Here is an 18,216-nt window from a genome sequence, read left to right on the forward strand (position 1 = left end):
CTAGGGTCTGATAGTCTGCATCCCAGAGTACTTAAGGAAGTGTCCCTAGAAATAGTGGAGGCACTGGTGATTATTTTCCAACAGTCTATCGACTCTGGATCAGTTTCTATGGACTGGAGGGTAACTAATGTAACAGCACTTTTTTTAAAAAGGAGGGAGAGAGAAAACGGATAATTATACACCGGTTAGCCTGACATCAGTAGTGGGGAAAATGTTGGAATCAATCATTAAGGATGAAATAGCAGCGCATTTGGAAAGCAGTGACAGGATCGGACCAAGTCAGCATGGATTTATGAAAGGGAAATCACGCGCTTGATGAATCTTCTGGAATTTTTTGAGGATGTAAACAGCAGAGTGGACAAGGGAGAACCAGTGGATGTGATGTATTTGGACTTTCAAAAGGCTTTTGACAAGGTCCCGCACAAGAGATTGGTGTGCCAAATCAAAGCGCATGGTATTGGGGGTAATGTACTGACGTGGATAGAGAACTGTTTGGCAGACAGGAAGCAGAGAGTTGGGATAAACAGGTCCTTTTCAGAATGGCAGGCAGTGACCAGTGGAGTGCCGCAGGGCTCAGTGCTGGGACTCCAGCTCTTTACAATATACATTAACGATTTAGATGAAGGAATTGAGTGTAATATCTCCAGATGACACTAAACTGGGTGGCAGTGAGAGCTGTGAGGAGGATGCTAAAAGGCTGCAGCATGACTTGAACAGGTTAGATGAGTGGGCAAATGCATGGCAGATGCAGTATAATGTGGATAAATGTGAGGTTATCCACTTTGGGGGCAAAAACAAGAAGGTGGAATATTATCTGAATGGCGGCGGATTAGGAAAAGGGAAGGTGCAACGAGACCTGGGTGTCATGGTTCATCAGTCACTAAAAGTGGGCATGCAGGTACAGCAGGCGGTGAAGAAGGCAAATGGTATGTTGGCCTTCATAGCTAGGGGATTTGAGTATAGGAGCAGGGAGGTCTTACTGCAGTTGTACATGGCCTTAGTGAGGCCTCACCTGGAATATTGTGTTCAGTTTTGGTCTCCTAATCTGAGGAAGGATGTTCTTGCTATTGAGGGAGTGCAGCGAAGGTTCACCAGACTGATTCCAGGGATGGCTGGACTGTCATATGAGGAGAGACTGGATCAAATGGGTCTTTATTCACTGGAGTTTAGAAGGATAAGAGGAGATCTCATAGAAACGTATAAGATTCTGACGGGACTGAACAGGTTAGATGCGGGAAGAATGTTCCCGATGTTGGGGAAGTCCAGAACCAGGGGACATAGTCTTAGGATAAGGGGTAGGTCATTTAGGACTGAGATGAGGAGAAACTTCTTCACTCAGAGTTGTTAACCCGTGGAATTCCCTGCCGCAGAGAGTTGTTAATGCCAGTTCATTAGATATATTCAAGAGGGAGTTAGATATGGCCCTTACGGCTAAAGGGATCAAGGGATATGGAGAGAAAACGGGAAAGGGGTACTGAGGGAATGAGCAGCCATGATTTTATTGAATGGCAGTGCAGGCTCGAAGGGCCGAATGGCCTACTCCTGCACCTATTTTCTATACTTCTATGTTTCTATAGGAACAGAGAGGCCCGGGGTGTATGTACACAAATCTTTGAAGGTGGCAGGACAAATTGAGGAGCTGTTGAAAAGCCATATGGGATCCTTGGCTTTATAAATAGAGGCATAGAGTACAAAAGTTAGTACATGCTTTCTAAATCACTGGTTAGGTCCCAGCTGGAGTATTGTGGCCAATTCTGGGCACCACACTTTAGGAAGGATGCCAAGGCCTTGGAAATGGTGCAGAAGAGTTACAAGAATGGTTCCCGGGATTCAGCTACGTGATAGATGGAGAACCTGGGGTTGTTCACCAAAGAGCAGAGAAGGTTACGGTGAGATTTGATAAAGGTGTTCAAAATCATGAAGGGTTTTGATACGAGTAAATAAGGAGAAACTGTTCCGATTGGCGGAAGGGTCAGGAATCAGTGGACACAGATTTAAGGTGATTGGCAAAAGAACCACGAGGCAAAACTTTTTTATGCAGCGAGTAGTTAGGATCTGGAATGGACTGTCTGAGAGGATGGTGGAGGCAGATTCGATCGTAGCTTTCAAAAGGGAATTGGATAAGTACCTGAAATAATTTTTTTTTAAACAGGGCTACAAGGAAAGGGCGGGGGTGGGACTAGCTGAGGTGCTCTTGCAGAGAGCCAGCACGGGCTCGAAGGGCCAAATGGCCTTCTTCCGTTCTGTAGCCATTCTATGATTCTCCTGAACACGTCAGAAATTCTTCTTCCCTCTGCCCTTTACACTACTGCTATCCCAAGCTATATTAGGATAGTTGAAGTCCCCCATTATCACAACTCTATAGTTCTTGTAATTCTGTAATTTCCCAGCAAATGTGCTCCTCTATATCCTTCCCACTAGTTGGCGGCCTATAGAATATACCTAGAAATGTAATGGCACCTCTATTGTTTCCCAACTCTAACCAAATAGATTCTGTCCTTGACCCCTCCAGGACATCCTCTCTCTTCAGCACTGAGATATTCTCCTTAACCAAAACTGCCACCCCACCTCCTATCTTTCCTTCCCCATCTTTCCTGAACACCTTATATCCATAAATACTCAGAACCCAATCCGATCTTTTATTGAGCCAGGTCTCCATTATCGCCATGACATCAAATTCTCGTGTCTCTATTTGCACCTGCAGTGCACCAACTTTATTTACCACACTTTGTGCATTCTCACACATACACTGCAAACACAGCTTAGACTTTCTAGTATTCTCTTAGTCTGACCCCACGTAACACTATTTCTTACTCCAGTGCCATCTGTCTCTTCCAATCCTTTGTGCACTTTGTTTCTGTAAAGTCCTGTCCCCTCAGTACAGATTCACACGAGGCATGTAGTGAAGTCAAGGTCACTCTGGACCTGCACCTTTATTTCACAGCTCTGGAATGCTGCACTTGCCTGAGACCTGTCCTTATATACCTGTCTCTTGCAAGTGCACCCCTGGTGGTAAGGTATGCTAGTGGTTACAGGTCATATCTTATTACAGTCATGTATAGCATGTTAGGATACAGTTATATATAATAATGTAAGATACATGACAGTTTCTGCCTTCTAATGATGCACCCTGGTGTCCATCCCCCAGCCAAATTAGTTTAAACACTCCCAACATTGAGGATGTTGGTCCCGGCCCTGTTGAGGTGCAACCCGTCCGGCCTGTACAGGTCCCGCCTCCCCAGAAACAGTTCCAATGCCCCAGGAATCTGAAGCCCTCCCTCCTGCACCATCTCTCCAGTCACGCATTCATCTGCTCTATCCTCCTATTTCTGTACTCACTCGGTCGTGGCACCGGGAGCAATCAGAGATTACTTCCTTTGAGGTCATGCTTTTTAATCTCTTTCCGAGCTCCCTAAAAGCTCCTTAACCCTTCATCCCTCTTTCTACCTATGTCATTGGTACGGATATGGACCACGACCTCTGGCTGTTCACCCTCTCTCCCTTCAGAATGCCCTGCAGCCACTCATTGGCATCCTTGACCCTGGCACCAGGGAGGCAACATATCATCCTGGAATCAAGTCTGCGCCGAGAAATGCTTGACTATCGAATCCCCTATCACTATTGCTCTCCCACTCTTCTTTCTCCCCCCTGCACAGCTGGGGTGCCGTGGACTTGGCTCTGGCTGCACTCCCCAGAGGAATCATCGCACTCACCACTGAATACTGGTTGGAGAGAGTGATGCGCTCAGGGAACTCTTACACTTCCTGCCTGGTCCTCCTTGTCTGTCTGATGGTCACCCATTCCCTCTCTGCCTGAACACACTATCGACGTAGCTCTCAGCCTCACGGATACACCACAGTAACGCCAGCTGCTGTTCAAGCTCTGAAACGCGGAGGTCAAGCTCCTCCAGCCGACGACACTTCCTGCACACGTGGTTGTCCAGGAGATGGGAAGTGTCCTGGAGTTCCCACATGGCACAAGATGTGCATCCCGCGGGACTGAGGTGCCCTCCCATGCCTCTATTTATTTGACTATTAACTAACTGATACAAATAAACTTAAGACTAAGATTCTTAAAAGTCGGGCCTACCTTTATCTCCGGCCAATTCTCTCATTCTCTTGGGGTAATCACCTGACCCAGTGGCAGCAATTTCGTCTGAGTCAGGTGATTGGGGCTTCAAATCCCGCTCCAAGACTTGAGCACATAATCAAGACTGACACTCCCAGTTCAGCGCTGAGGGAGCGCCGCACTGTCGGAGGGGCAGCGCTGAGGGAGCGCCGCACTGCCAGAAGTACCATCTTTCAGATGAGATGTTAATCCGAGTTCCCATCTGCCCTCTCAAGTGGAGCTCTGCCAGTGTCCTGCCCAACATTTATCCATCAACCGCCACAAATCATCTGGTCATTTCTCTCATTGCTGTCCATAGGAGCTTACTGTGCATAAATTGGCTTCTGTGTTTCCTACATTACAACAGTGACAATATTTCAAAAAGTACTTAATTAGCTGTAAAGCACTTTGGAAGATCCTGAGGTTGTGGGAGGCACTATATAAATGCAGGTTCTTGCTTTCTTTAATCGGAAAATGCTGCTCAGATCCCAGCTGAGTCAGAAACACCCAGCACTAAACAGCATGACATCATCATAAACAGACCTTGCTGTTTTTAATATATTTGCATTATTATTTAATATATTTGCAGCCATACTTGCATTCATATAGTACAACACATAAGAACCTAAGAAATAGGAGGAGATGACCATTCGGCCCCTCGAGCCTTTTCTGCCATTTAATATCATGGCTGATCTGATCATGGACTCAGCTCCACTTCCCTGCCCACTCCCCATAACAATACCTCAACAACAACTAGCATTACAAAAGCAAAATACTGCAGATGCTTGAATCTGGAATAAAAGCAGAAAATGCTGGAAATCTCAGGTCAGGCAACATCTGTGCAGAGGAAGCAGAGTTAAAGTTTCGGGTCGATGACACTTCGTCAGAACTGGAGAGTGCTCGAAAAGAACAGAGTCTTAACAAGCCCTGAAAGGGGAAGGGGAAGGTAGAACAAAAGGGAAGGTCTGTGATAGGGTGGAAGACAAGAGACAGGAGAGCCCAAATTAAAATGGTATTGGCAGGAGTTAGAAAAAATAGGCTGTGAATGATGGCATTATGACAAACTGCCGTTAGAGACAAGGAGAAAAAGAGAAACCGGCTCTGAGTGGGGGGGGGGGGGTAAGGGAGCTAAAAGGATTGGCAGCGGTGATGCTCTGAAATTTTTGAACTCGATGTTGAGTCCAGAAGGCTTTATTCATCATCATAGGCAGTCCCTCGGAATCGAGGAAGACTTGCTTCCACTCTAAAAATGAGTCCTTAGGTGACTGAACAGTCCAATTACAGAACCACAGTCCCTGTCACAGGTGAGACAGATAGTCATTGAGTGAAAGGGAGGGCGGGACTGGCTTGCCGCACGCTCTTTCCGCTGCTTGCGCTCGGCTATGAGACTCGAGGTGCTCAGCGCCCTCCCAGATGCACTTCCTCCACTTAGGGCAGTCTTTGGCCAGGGACTCCCAGGTATCAGTGGGGATGTTGCACTTTATCAGGGAGGCTTTGAGGGTGTTCTTGTGTCCTTGCTTGGTGGCAGATTTGAGAGCCTGATCTTCGAACACTCTTTTCCTCTGCCCACCTTTGGCTCGTTTGCCGTGGACGAGTTCAGAGTAGAGCGCTTGCTTTAGGAGTCTCGTGTCGGGCATGCGAAAGATGTGGCCTGGCCAAGAGCTGGTCGAGCGTGGTCAGTGCTTCAATGCTGGGATGTTGACCTGGTCAAGGACGCTAACGTTAGTACGTCTGTCCTCCCAGGGGATTTGTAGGATCTTGCGGCGATATCGTTGGTGGTATTTCTCCAACGATTTGAGGCGTCTACTGACTGTATATGGTCCACGGCTCTGAGCCATACAGGAGGGCGGGTATCACTACAGCCCTGTAGACCATGAGCTTGGTGGCAGATATGAGGGCCTGATCTTCGAACACTCTTTTCCTCAGGCGGCCGAAGGCTGTGCTGCCGCACTGGAGGCGGTGTTGAATCTCATCATCGATGTCTGCCCTTGTTGCTAACAGGCTCCCGAGTTATGGAAAGTGGTCCACGTTGTCCAGGGCTGCACCGTGGATCTTGATTCCCACTGGTTCTGTAGTTTAGTTCCACTCCAGCGGGGAGCTTGTTGAGTGCAAGGTGGAGCATTACACCGAGGAAGATCGAGAAGAGGATTAGCGTGATGACGCAGCCCTGCTTGACCCCGGTCCGGACATGGATTGGGTCTGTAATGGATCCGTTGGTTAGGATCACTGCTTCAATGACGTCGTGGAGCAGCCAGAGGATAGGATGGTGACGAACTTCTGGGGGCAGCCGAAACGGAGGAGGATTCTCCATAGTCCCTTGCAGTTGACCGTGTCAAAGGTCTTTGTAAGGTCAAAGGCGGCCATATACAAGGATTGGTGCTGTTCCCTGCAACTGTCGCGCTGTAAAAATCATGTCCGTTGTACCCCGGAGGACAAAATCCACACTGTGACTCCGGGAGGAGCTCCTCGGCCACAGGGAGAAGACGGTTGAGGAAGATTCTAGCGACTACTTTCCCAATGGCTCATAACAGGGAGATTCCTCTGTAGTTGCCGCAGTCGGACTTGTCGCCCTTTTTAAAGATGGTCACGGTTACTGCATCTGAGATCTCCCGGCATGCTCTCCTCCCTCCAGATGAGAGAGATGAGGTCATGCATTGGTGCCAATAGTGCCTCTCCGCCATACTTCAATGCCTCAGCAAAGATTTCATCCGCTCCAGCTGCCTTGTTGTTCTTAAGCTGTCGTTGAGCTTCGTTGGAACTTGCATTTATATAGTGCCCTTAATGTAGAAAAACAACCCAATGCACAGCAGAGGTGTAATCAGACAAAGATGGTCGCTGAGACAAAGGCAATATTAGGAGGGGTTACAAGGTGGGTTCTTAGGAGGGTCTTAAAGGAGGAGAGGCAGGGAACAGGCAGGAAAGTGGGGAGTAGGCATGAAAGTGGAATTGAGGCCAACATCAGATCAGCCATGATGGCAGTATGGCTTACTCCAGCTCCTCTTTCTTATTTTCGTATGAGAGATCGCGAACATCGAACCTCTTCACACGATGAATCACTTTCTGGATTTTCAAACTCGTTGCATCATCGGTTTTCTATCTGTGCAGCTCAAAGCACACTCTGCACACCAGAGTGGTTTAGAACTTTGTATTCTATATTTTCCTGTATTTAGTGATTACAAAGGTAAATATAGATGTGGGTGGCCTTTCGGCCCATCGAGCTGATCCCTCCATAGAAAACTACAATTTGCACCATTACAACTCCCAGCCTTGGTTTAGTGGTTAATCTCTCACCTGAGTCTGAAGGTCGTGGGTTTAAGTCTCTCTCGAGACCTAAGCAGATAATCCAGGCTGGTACTTCATTGCAGTACTGAGGGAGTGCTGCACAGTCAGAGGGGCAGGACTGAGGGAGCACTGCACTGTCGGAGGGGCAGGACTGAGGAAGCTTCCGCTGCACTGTCAGAGGGGCAGGACTGAGGGAGCGCTGCACTGTCGGAAGGGCAGCACTGAGGGAGCACAACACTGTCGGAGAGGCAGTCCTGAGGGAGCACTGCACTGTCAGAGGGGCGGTACTGAGGGAGTGCCGCACTGTTGAAGGGTCGGTACTGAGGGAGAGCTGCACTGTCGGAGGTGCCATCTTTCGCATGAAACATTAAACCGAGGCCCCTTCTGCCCTCTCAGGTGGACGTAAAAGATCCCATGGTACTATTTCGAAGAAGAGCTGGGGAGTTCTCCCGGTGTCCTGGTCAACATCTAAACCTCAACTAACACCTAAAACAAATGATCTGGTAATTTATTTCATTTGCTGTTCGTGGGAGCTTGTTGTGTGTAAATTGGTTGCCGCGTTTCCTATATTATAACAGTGACTACACTTCGAAAGCCCTGTTGGCTGTAAAGTGCTTTGGGACGTCCTGAAGTCATGGCAGGCTCCAGAGAAATGCACGTTCTTTCTTTATTATGTCTTATATAGATGACGTAGGGTGGGAGGCTAGCGTGGAGCATATACGTAGACCAGTTGTGCTGAACGGCCTGTTTCTGTTGAATACATTCTGTGATATCCCTAGGTACTCATATCGAACAAAATCTATCAATCTTAGTCTTGAAAATTTCAACTGAACCCTAGCTACCACAGCCTTTTTGGAGAGAGAGTCCCAGATTTCCACTGCTCTTTTTGTGGGTAAAGTGCTTCTTGACATCACCCATGAACAGACTAACTCTAATTTTGAGATTATGCCCCATATTTTTGATTTACCCTCAGAGGAAATAGTTTCTCCCTATCTACCCTACTGCACCCCTTTATCATTTTAAACATCTCGATCAGATCACCCCCTTCAACCTTCTAATCTCAAGGGAATATAAGCCCCGTTTGTACAACCGGTCCTCATAAATGAACCCTTGAAGTCCTGTTATCGCTCTGGTGAATCTGCACAGCGCCCCTTCCAAGGTCACTATATCCTTCCTAAGGTTCAGTGTCCAAAACTGAATGCAGCACTCCAAATGGCGTCTGCGCAAAGTTTTGGTCTCCGTATTTAAGGAAGGATATACTTGCTTTGGAGGCAGTTCGGAAAAGGTTCACTAGGTTGATTCCCGAGATGAGCTGGTTGACTTATAAAGAAAGGTTGAGTAGATTGGGCCTATACACATTGGTGTCCAGAAGAATGAGGAGTGATCTTATTGAAACATATAAGATAATGAGGGGGCTCGACAAGGTGGGTGCAGAGAGGATATTGCCACTCATAGGGGAAACTAAAACTAGGAGGCATAGTCTCAGAATAAGGGGTCACCCATTTAAAACTGAGATGAGGAGGAATTTCTTCTCTGAGGGTTGTAAATCTGTGGAATTCTCTGACCCAGAGAGTTGTGGAGACTGGGTCATTGAATATATTTAAGGCAGAGATAGACAGATTTTTGAGCAATAAGGGGGTCAAGGGTTATGGGGAGCAGGCAGGGAAGCGAAGCTGAGCCCATGATCAGATCAGCCATGATCTTATTGAATGGTAGATCAGGTTCGAGGGGCCAAATGGCCTACTCCTGCTCCTACTTGTTTTGTTCTTATCAAGGCTCTGTACAACTGAAGTCCCATACTTACATCCCTTTGTATTCCAGCCGCTTGAGATAACGGTTAATATTTTATTAGGCTTTTAGCATCTTTTAGTGATTTGTGTACATGGACACCTTGCTCCTCCACACCTCCTAACATAAGAACATAAGAAATAGGAGCAGGAGTAGGTCATAACGGCCCCTCGAGCCTGCTCCGCCATTGAATACGATTATAGTTGATCCGATCATGGACTCAGGTCCACTTCCCTGCCCGCTCCCCATAACCCCTTAATCCCTTATCGGTTAAGAAACTGTCTATCTCTGTCTTAAATTTATTCAATGACCCAGCTTCCACAGCTCTCTGAGGCAGCGAATTCCACAGATTTACAACCCTCTGACAGAAGAAATGCCTCCTCATCTCAGTTTTAAATGGGCGGCCCCTTATTCTAAGATTATGCCCCCTAGTTCTAGTCACCCCTATCAGTGGAAACATCCTTTCTGCATCCATCTTGTTGAACCCTCCCATACATTTCGATAAGATCACCTCTCATTTTTCTGAATTCCAATGAGCAGAGGCCCAACCTACTCAACCTTTCCTCATAAATCAACCCCCTCATCTCCAGAATCAACCTAGTGAACCTTCTCTGAACTGCCTCCAAAGTATATCCTTTCTTAAATATGGAAACCAAAACTGTACACAGTATTCCATGTGTGGCCTCACCAATACCCTGTATAACTGTAGCAAGAACTGTAGCAAGACTTCCCTGGTTTTATACTCCATCCCCTTTGCAATAAAGGCCAAGATTCCATTGGTCTTCCAGATCACTTGCTGTACCTGTATACTAACCTTTTGTGTTTCATGCACCAGGACCCACCCCCACCCCCGGTCCCGCTGTACTGCAGCACTTTGCAATTTTTCTCCATTTAAATAATAACTTGCTCTTTGATTTTTTTCTGCCAAAGTGCATAACCTCACTTTCCAACATTATATTCCATTTGCCAAATTTTTGCCCACTCACTGAACCGATGTCCTTTTGCAGATTTTTTATGTCCTCCTCACACGTTGTTTTTCTTCCCATCTTTGTATCGTCAGCAAACTTGGCTATGTTACACTCGGTCCCTTCATCCAAGTCATTAATATAGATTGTAAATAGTTGGGGTCCCAGCACTGATCCCTGCGGCACCCCACTAGTTACTGAGTGCCAACCCGAGAATGAACCATTTATCCCGACTCTGTTTTCTGTTAGTTAGCCAATCTTCTATCCATGCTAATATATTACCCCCAAACTTTTATGTGGCACCTTGTCAAATGCTTTCTGGAAGTTCAAATACACCACATTTACTGGTTCTCTTTTATCCACCCTGTTCATTACAGCCTCGAAGAATTGCAGCAAATTTGTCAAACATCACTTCCCCTTCATAAATCCATGCTGACTCTGCCTGACTGAATTATGCCTTTCCAAATGTCCTGCTCCTTTAATAATGGACTAACATTTTCCCAACCACAGTCTCTCTCCGCTCTGCCTTTCTCTGAAGACAAGAGTTGTTGTGATGGAGTGCACCATCTGAAAGGGAGGTGGAAGCTGATTCAACAGTAATTTTCAAAAGATAAGTACTTGAAAAGTAAACATTTTACAGGGTTATGGGGAGGAGGGGGTAGAATGGGACTAACTAGATAGCTCTTTCTAAGTGCCGGCACAGACTATTATGATAAGTAGATTCAATATGGATTATGTAAGGAAGGATACTGCATTACATAGAATATCCAGAACACAAACAGGCTATTCGGCCCAAATAGTCTGTGTTGGTGTTTACACTCCATACGGGTCTCCTCTCGTTCCATCCACCTCATCTCAGCCTTTCAGCATAACTTTCTATTTCCTTTTCTCTCATGTATTCATCTAGTTTCCTTTATATGATACATAAATTATATCGATTTTATAAAGACCCCAGATACATACATATATATATATATAGATTTGAGGCACCCCAGGGGTATATATATTTAGATTTATAGAGACCCAAGATATATATTCTGACGACGGGTCACAGACCTGAAAGGTTAACTGTTTCTCTCTCCTTAGATGCTGCCTGACCTGCTGAGTGTTGGCAGCATTTTCTGTTTTTATATTACATAGATTGAGTACGGAGACCTGAGAGATATATTATAGTGACCCATATATACACACACCCACAGACATATATACAGAGATATAATGTGTACAGCTGTGGCCTGGTCCCCAGAGCGGGCGGGTGTGGGGCCTGCGGCCTGCCGTGTGTGGCTCTGGGGAGACAGGCCCGGGGGAGTTGAGCGGCTCCAGCCGCCCTCACCCCCTCATCGGGACCGGGCCTCCGCTTCACCCACCCCCGCTCCGCCAGCGCGGGCCCACTCCCCGCACCCGGCCGCTGCATTACTCCGACACCGGGGCGTTGTAGGCCTCAGGCTGTAGCGGGCTGGCCGCACTCTCTCCTCCTCCTGTCTCCCACTCCCCCTCCCCGGAACCCGCGCCGCCGCCTCTCCCGCTTACCTCACGCCGACCCCTAGGGAGGCTTGGTGCGGGAGCTCCAGGGCCCCTCGCTCCGTCACTCACTCACTCACTCAGTCAGTCAGTCAGGCGGCCGCGCGTCCCCTCAGCCAGCGCAGCGCGCCGACAGCCAGCGGCGGAGAGTGCCGAGTGATCCCGAGCGGGCCGACGGAAACAGCCGAGCGCTCTCGAGCCATGCGACTCGGCACCGAGAAGAGGGCGGGGCGATGACCGAACGTGCCGAGCGAACCCTGAACCTTCCAACGTGATGACGCCATGGACGTGCTGGACGGCGGAAAGAGCCGAGTGATCCCGAGCGATCCCTAGGGCTCGGCACCAAGAAGGGGCGGGGCGATGACGGTTTGAGCCGAGCGAGACGTCCACGGCCGGGATGACGTCATGTGCCGGACGGCGGAAAGAGCCGAGCGCTCCCGAGTGATGCCGAACGAGCCCGAGCCCGAACCACGGAAAGAGCCGAGCGCTTCCGATTGCTCCCAGCCCTCTCCCTCTCATCAGCAAATCCTGCTACTCCTTTCATGTGTTTATCTATCATCATCATCATAGGCAGTCCCTCGGAATCGAGGAAGACTTGCTTCCACTCCAAAAATGAGTCCTTATGTGGCTGTACAGTCCAATATGAGAACCACAGTCCCTGTCACAGGTGCGACAGACAGTAGTTGAGGGAAAGGGTGGGTAGGACTGGTTTGCCGCATGCTCCTTCCGCTGCCTGCGCTTGATTTCTGCATGCTCTCGGCATTGAGACTCGAGGAGCTCAGCGCCCTCCCGGATGCACTTCCTCCACCTAGGGCAATCTCTGACTAGGGACTCCCAGGTGTCGGTGGGGCTGTTGCACTTTATCAGGGAGGCTTTGAGGGTGTCCTTGTAGTGTTTCCGCTGCCCACCTTTGGCTCGTTTGCTGTGAAGGAGTTCTGAGTAGAGCGTTTGTTTTGGGAGTCTCATGTCTGGCATGGGGACAATGTGACCTGCCCAATGTTTATCCAGCTTCCCTTTAAATGCGTCTGTACTATTCACCTCAACCACTCCCTGTGGTAAAGAAGTCTCTCCTGAGGAATAAATAAATCCAAAGGGCACAGATTTAAGTTGGTTGGGAAAAAAACCAGAGAAGACGCAAGGTAAGAGTGACAGACTTACCACCGGACGTTCCAAAGAGCTTTACAGCCAATGAAGTACTTTTGGAGTGTAGTAACTGTTGTAATGTGGGAAACACGGCAGCCAATTTGCGCACAGCAAGCTCCCACAAACAGCAATGTGATAATGACCAGATAATCTGTTTTTAATGATGGATAAATATTGGCCCCAGGACACCAGGGAGAACTCCCCTGCAGTGCAGTAGTCGGTAATAAAAGCAGAAAATGCTGGAAATCTCAGCAGGTCAGGCAGCATCTGTGGAGAGAAAAACAATGTGAATCTAATAAACTACTCTAACTATTCCAGCCCCAGTCTAACACTAGGCCCCCTTCACTTTAAATAATTATTTTCACTAGGTATAAATGAAGTTTTCAGTAAAAAATGCTTGATCCACTAGGCTACTATTAGTAAAATTAAATTTAATTAAAAATCTAAGTAGATCTATCTATACAGGACCCATTACACACTCATAATCATCTAAGGACGATTTTTGGGCTGTCTCCCTCTTCCTCCAATCTTCAAAATGGCGCCCATAGTGCCCACTTCCTTCTGGAAAGCCCAGAAAAAGCAACTATTTCACAGCGATGTTTTCGGCCTTCCATCAGCCCGGACTTGTGATGGCGGTGTGCTGAAAGTTGGGATGGGCCTTGTGTTGTGTATCTGTAAAGCATGTTCCGCTACGAGGGAGCTCATCCCCTGTAGTCTCAAGGGATCATCCCTTGGGAACACTGTATGTAAGACAGCCCCTAAGGCCTGTTCCGGACTCTGGAGTGTCTTATTAAAGACTGAGGTCACTGTTACTTTAACCTCGCTGTGTGCAGCCTCATCTGTATTAGGAACACAATAACTGCCGATGAGAATACGAATCCAACGCAAAGATGCAGCAAACTGTGGGCATCCTGGAGAAGTTCTCGGAGGGTGAAGACTGGGAAGCCTATGTCGAATGGCTAGACCAGTATTTTGTAGCGAATAAGTTGGACGAAGAAGGAAACGCTGCAAAAAGGAGAGCAGTCCTCCTCACAGTCTGCGGGGCACCGACCTACAGCCTCATGAAGAATCTTCTGGCTCCGGTGAAACCCACAGATAAGTCGTATGAGGAGCTGTGTACACTGGTTCGGGAGCATCTTAACCCGAGGGAGAGCGTGCTGATGGCGAGGTATCGGTTCTATACATGCCAGCGATCTGAAGGTCAGGAAGTGGCGAGCTATGTCGCTGAGCTAAGGCGACTTGCAGGACAATGTGAGTTTGATGGCTACCTGAAGCAAATGTTCAGAGACTATTTTGTACTGGGCATTGGCCACGGGACCATCCTACGAAAACTTTTGACTGTAGAGACATCGACCCTCAGTAAGGCCATTGCGATAGCACAGGCATTTATGTCCACCACTGACAACACCAAACAAATTTCTCAGCACGCAAGCAATGTTCATAAATTAACTGGAACTATGTTTGCGAGCAGAAATGTACAAGGCAGAACCCACGAGTCTGCAACTGCCAGCAGGCCTCAGGTGACCCAGATGACTCAGAGACCCCAACAAAGGATGAATGCAAGGCAATTCACACCTTGTTGGTGTTGTGGAGACTTCCATTCAGCCTATTCATGCCGCTTCAAAGGGTATGTTTGCAAGAGCTGTGGAACAATGGGGCACCTCCAACGAGCTTGCAAACGAGCTGCAAGCTCTGCAAAACCTGCTAACCACCACGTGGCAGAGGAAGATCGGTCCATGGTGGATCAAAGCAATTTCGAGCCTTAGAGAGAGGAGGCAGATGCTGAAGTACACGGGGTCACACATTTTCGACGAAATGTCCACCTTTAATGCTAAACATAAAATTGAATGGCTTACCCATAGCCATGTAACTGAACACTGGCGCTAGCCAATCCATCATGAGTAAAATGATGTTTGAGAGACTGTGGTGCAACAAGGCATTCAGACCAGCCCTGAGCCCCATCCACACAAAACTGAGAACGTACACCAAAGAGCTTATCACTGTCCTGGGCAGCGCCATGGTCAAGGTCACCAAGATGGCACAGTGCACGAACTGCCACTCTGGATTGTCCCGGGCGATGGCCCCACACTGCTTGGAAGGAGCTGGCTGGACAAAATCCGCTGGAACATGTACCCAGGTTCTTAACAAATTTCCTTCCCTTTTTGAGCCAGCCATTGGAAATTTTTCCGGAGCAAAGGTGTGGATCCACTTGGTCCCAGAGGCACGACCTAGTCACCACAAGGCGTGAGCGGTACCTCACATGATGAGGGAGAGAGTGGAAATCGAGCTGGACAGGATGCAACGCGAGGGCATCATCTACCCAGTGGAATTCAGCGAGTGTGCCAGCCCGATTGTTCCAGTACTCAAACGTGATGGCACGGTCAGGATTTGCGGCGATTATAAAGTAACTATTAATCGTTTCTCGCTACATGATCAATACCCGCGCCCTAAGACAGATGACCTATTTGCGATGCTGGCAGGAGGCAAGACGTTCACCAAGCTCGACCTGACTTCGGCCTACTTGACACAAGAGCTGGAGGAGTCTTTGAAGGGCCTCACCTGCATCAACACGCACAAGGGACTGTTCATCCACAACAGATGCCCATTTGGAATTCGGTCGGCTGCATCGATCTTCCAGAGAAGCATGGAGAGCCTACTCAAGTCGGTAGCACACACGGTGGTCTTTCAGGACGACATATTGATCATTGGTCGGGACACCGCCGAGCACCTACAAAACCTGGAGGAGGTCCTCCAGCGACTGGATCGCGTAGGGCTGCGGCTGAAGAGATCGAAATGCGTCTTCATGGCAACAGAAGTGGAGGTTTTGGGGAGAAAGATCGCGGCGGACGGCATTCGGCCCACAGACGCCAAGACAGAGGCTATCAGGAACACCACCCAGGCCACAGAACGTCACGGAGCTGTGGTTGTTCCTGGGACTCCGCAACTATTTTGGTAACTTCCTACCGGGGTTAAGCACCCTCTTAGAGCCTCTACATGTGTTATTGCACAAAGGTGAGAACTGGGTATGGTGAAAAAAACCAAGTAATTGCTTTTGAGAAAGCCAGAAACATTTTATGTTCCAACAAGCTGCTTGTATTGTATAACACGTGTAAATGACTTGTGCTAGCATGTGACGCATCGTCATATGGAGTCGGGTGTGTATTACAACAAGCTAACATTGTGGGGAAGTTGCAACCTGTCGCCTATGCTTCCAGGAGCTTGTCTAAGGCCGAAAGGGCCGACAGCATGATTGAGAAAGAGGCATTAGCATGTGTGTTCGTGATAAAGAAAATGCATCAGTACCTGTTGGTCTCAAATTTGAGCTGGAAACCGATCACAAGCCTCTCACATCCCTGTTCGCTGAAAACAAGGGGATAAATACTAATGCCTCAGCCCGCATACAAAGGTGGGCACTCACGCTATCAGTGTACAATTATGCCATCCGCCACAGGCCATGCACTGAGAACTGTGCGGATGCTCTCAGTCGGCTACCATTGCCCACCACTGGGGTGGAAATGGTACAGCCTGCAAACTTGTTGATGGTGGCGCAGCCCGCAGACTTGTTGATGGTCATGGAAGCGTTTGAAAATGATAAATCACCTGTCACGGCCCGCCAGATTAGAACTTGGACCAGCCAAGACCCTCTGCTGTCCCTAGTAAAAAAACTGTGTACTGCATGGGAGCTGGACCAGCATCCCCGTTGAAATGCAAGAGCTAATCAAGCCGTTCCAGCGGCGAAAGGACGAGCTGTCCATTCAGGCAGACTGCCTGTTGTGGGGTAACCGCGTAGTGCTATCAAAAAAGGGCAGGGTGACGTTCATCTCAGATCTCCACAGCACACACCCGGGTATAATAATGATGAAAGCGATAGCCAGATCCCATGTGTGGTGGCCCGGTATCGACTCTGACTTAGAGTCCTGTGTACGGCAATGCAGCATATGTTCTCAGTTAAGCAATGTGCCCAGAGAGGCACCACTAAGTTTGTGATTCTGGCCCTCCAGACCATGGTCGAGGATCCATGTCGACTATGTGGGCCCGTTTCTCGGTAAAATGTTCCTGGCGGTGATGGATGCTTTTTCAAAATGGATTGAATGTGAAATAATGTCGGGAAGCACAGCCACCGCCACCATTGAAAGCCTGAGGGACATGTTTGCCACCCATGGCCTGCCTGACATACTGGTCAGTGACAACGGGCCATGTTTCACCAGTGCCGAATTTAAAGAATTCATGACCCGCAATGGGATCAAACATGTCACCTCGGCCCTGTTTAAACCAGCCTCCAATGGGCAGGCAGAGCGGGCAGTACAAATCATCAAACAGAGCCTTAAATGAGTCACAGAAGGCTCACTGCAAACCCACCTGTCCCGAGTACTGCTCAGCTACCGCACGAGACCCCACACACTCACAGGCGTGTCCCCGGCTGAGCTACTCATGAAAAGGACACTTAAAACCAGACTCTCGCTGGTTCACCCCAACCTGCATGATCAGGTAGAGAGCAGGCGACAACAACAAAATGTAAACGATGGTCGCGCCACTGTGTCACGGGAAATTGATCTGAATGACCCTGTGTATGTGCTAAACTATGGGCATGGTCCCAAGTGGATCGCGGGCACGGTGATAGCTAAAGAAAAGAATAGGGTGTTTGTAGTCAAACTAGACAATGGACAAATTTGCAGAAAGCAGCTGGACCAAACGAGGCTGCGGTTCACAGACTGCCCTGAACAACCCACAGCAGACACCACCTTTTTCAAGCCCACAACACACACCCAAAGGATCAACGACACCACGTCAGACCAGGAAATCGAACCCATCATGCCCAACAGCCCAGCAAGGATAGGCTCACCTAGCAGCCCTGCAGGGCCAACAACACATCAGCCCAGCGAGGGCACAGCCAACACACCAGAACAGACATTTGTACCGAGGCGGTCCACCAGGGAAAGAAAGGCTCCCGACCGCCTCACCTTGTAAATAGTTTTCACTTTGACTTTGGTGGGGGAGTGATGTTGTGTATCTGTAAAGCATGCACTCCCATGTTCTGCCACCAGGGAACTCATCCCTGAAGTCCCAAGGGATTCCAAGGCCCCTAAGGCCTGTTCCTCACTCTGGAGTGTCTTATTAAAGATTGAGGTCACTGTTACTTTAACCTCCCTGTGTGCAGCCTCATCTGTGTTAGGAAAACAATATCTTGTGTGGGCGATCAGATCGGCAATCAGTTTGGCGAAGTGAGCCGAAACTTGGGGTCTTATTTTTCCGGCGATGTTTCTGGCCTAATTTCCACTTTTTCCTCAAAATGGGCGATAGAGGTCCGTTTTGGGCGATATATGGGCCATAGATGGGCGATGTGAAGTGGAAAGTCTCGCCCATTGTTTCGGGGCGATGACCCTTCATCAGAACTGGCGAATGTTCAAAA

At 48.5% G+C, this 18,216-nt stretch overlaps 1 protein-coding gene across 3 annotated transcripts in view; it reads right to left on the bottom strand.

Annotated features, from left to right (window-relative positions):
* Positions 1-11,825, bottom strand: part of phrf1 (PHD and ring finger domains 1) — a 165,930-nt gene extending 154,105 nt beyond the window's left edge. For 2 of the 3 annotated variants that reach the window (XM_070899433.1, XM_070899431.1), the window contains exon 1: positions 11,673-11,824. The gene's annotated coding sequence lies outside the window, so the exon portion shown is untranslated. Of the gene's footprint in view, positions 1-11,672 lie in introns of all 3 variants that reach the window. The other variant, XM_070899434.1, reaches the window with a different exon arrangement.
* Between the last annotated feature and the right edge of the window lie 6,391 nt (positions 11,826-18,216).

The sequence above is a fragment of the Pristiophorus japonicus genome, chromosome 14 (assembly GCF_044704955.1).
Source record: "Pristiophorus japonicus isolate sPriJap1 chromosome 14, sPriJap1.hap1, whole genome shotgun sequence".
Taxonomy (NCBI): Eukaryota; Metazoa; Chordata; class Chondrichthyes; family Pristiophoridae; genus Pristiophorus; species Pristiophorus japonicus.